Source organism: Acipenser ruthenus, unplaced genomic scaffold (genome assembly GCF_902713425.1).
Source record: "Acipenser ruthenus unplaced genomic scaffold, fAciRut3.2 maternal haplotype, whole genome shotgun sequence".
NCBI lineage: Eukaryota > Metazoa > Chordata > Actinopteri > Acipenseriformes > Acipenseridae > Acipenser > Acipenser ruthenus.
Window position 1 is genome coordinate 1 of NW_026708785.1, and position 2,500 is coordinate 2,500.

Sequence of the window (2,500 nt, forward strand, 5' to 3'; positions counted from 1 at the left end):
GTACTAAAAAACACAGTATTAAAAGAGATCGCCAGACTAAAAGCCGTGCCACAGACAACTCTGTGTGTGTGTGTGTCTCTGTGTGTGTGTGTCTGTGTGTGTGTGTGTGTGTGTCTGTCTGTCTGTGTGTGTGTGTGTGTGTGTCTGTGAGTGTGTGTCTGTGTGTGTGTGTGTGTGTGTGTCTGTGAGTGTGTGTGTGTGTGTCTTAATAGCTTTATTAACATCATCAGTTCAAAACTGAACAGGATTGTGGGGCTCTGTCTGTCTGTCTGTCTCTCTGTCTGTCTGTCTGTCTGTCTGTCTGTCCTGCAGCTTTAATGAAACTAAACTCTCTTCAGAATGTAGTAAACTAACACAGACACCAAGAAGAAGGGATTATATTGTAGCGTCAAACTGAACAGGATTGTGGGGCTCTGTCTGTCTGTCTGTGTCTGTCTGTGTGTCTGTCTGTCTGTCTGTCTGTCTGTCTGCAGCTTTAATGAAGCTAAACTCTTTTCAGAATGTAGTAAACTAACACAGATCCCAAGAAGAAGGGATTATATTGTAGCGTCAAAACTGAATAGGATTGTGGGGCTCTGTCTGTCTGTCTGTCTGTCTGTCTGTCTGTCTGTCTGTCTGCAGCTTTAATGAAACTAAACTCTTTTCAGAATGCAGTAAACTAACACAGACACCAAGAAGAAGGGATTATATTGTAGCGTCAAACTGAACAGGATTGTGGGGCTCTGTCTGTCTGTCTGTCTGTCTGTCTGTCTGTCTGTCTGTCTGCAGCTTATAATGAAGCTAAACTCTTTTCAGAATGTAGTAAACTAACACAGACCCCAAGAAGAAGGGATTATATTGTAGCGTCAAAACTGAACAGGATTGTGGGGCTCTGTCTGTCTGTCTGTCTGTCTGTCTGTCTGTCTGTCTGTCTGTCTGTCTGCAGCTTTAATGAAGCTAAACTCTTTTCAGAATGTAGTAAACTAACACAGACCCCAAGAAGAAGGGATTATATTGTAGAGTCAAACTGAACAGGATTGTGAGGCTCTGTCTGTCTGTCTGTCTGTCTGTCTGTCTGCAGCTTTAATGAAACTAAACTCTTTTCAGAATGTAGTAAACTAACACAGACCCCAAGAAGAAGGGATTATATTGTAGAGTCAAAACTGAACAGGATTCCTGTCTGTGTGTATGCTGCTCAATTATTTGGGTGTAATTCTCGTATTATCCATTAGATGTCGCCCTCTCCTTATAAAAAAAGTCTTCTGAAACGTTTTGCAAAGGGAGGGGGTGCGAGTGTAGGTGTGGACAAAAAATTAGAAACATCTTGTCCTGTTTAACACGTGTATTCCCAGGCTGTGCTATTGACAGTGATATGGCAGGTGAATCAGTCCCACGCTGTGCTATTGACAGTGATATGGCAGGTGAATCAGTCTCACGCTATGTGCTATTGACAGTGATATGGCAGGTGAATCAGTCCCACGCTGTGCTATTGACAGTGATATGCAGGTGAATCAGTCCCACGCTGTGCTATTGACAGTGCTATGGCAGGTGAATCAGTCCCACGCTGTGCTATTGACAGTGATATGGCAGGTGAATCAGTCCCACGCTGTGCTATTGACAGTGCTATGGCAGGTGAATCAGTCTCACACTGTGCTATTGACAGTGATATGGCAGGTGAATCAGTCTCACGCTGTGCTATTGACAGTGATATGGCAGGTGAATCAGTCTCACGCTGTGCTATTGACAGTGCTATGGCAGGTGAATCAGTCTCACACTGTGCTATTGACAGTGCTATGGCAGGTGAATCAGTCCCAGGCTGTGCTATTGACAGTGATATGGCAGGTGAATCAGTCCCACGCTGTGCTATTGACAGTGCTATAGCAGGTGAATCAGTCTCACGCTGTGCTATTGACAGTGATATGGCAGGTGAAAGCCACTTCTCCTTCTGGTAAGGGATCCCAGCGGGGGACACTGCTGCTGTACCCTTGAGCAAGGTACTTTACCTAGATTGCTCCAGTAAAAACCCAACTGTATAAATGGGGAACTGTATGTAAAATAATGTGATATCTTGTAACAATTGTAAGTCGTTCCGGATAAGGGCGTCTGCTAAGAAATAAATAATTATAACAATCCATAAACCACGACGACACCGAGGACGATTCGACTCGAATAGAGAAACGGTCCGATCTGAACTTACGATCTCGCAATACAGAAACCGAGCCGCTAATTGTGAATGTGCTAACGTGGCGATGGATGATGTCACTGTCTGACTGACTGACTGACTGATTGACTGACGCGTTCGATGTTTGGAACACACGGAACGGGTGAAGATTCCAGAGCGGAGAGTGACGGCACAATGCAATTCCGTCACAGTCGAATGACGTGCGGTATTCCCCGCACAGAATCGAAGTAGCGACGCCTGACAATAGACTCGTCAGACTGACAGACAGACAGACAGACAGACAGACAGACAGACAGCTGTCAATAGCCGGTATGCGCGCGTCGCCTTTTCATTCAGAAA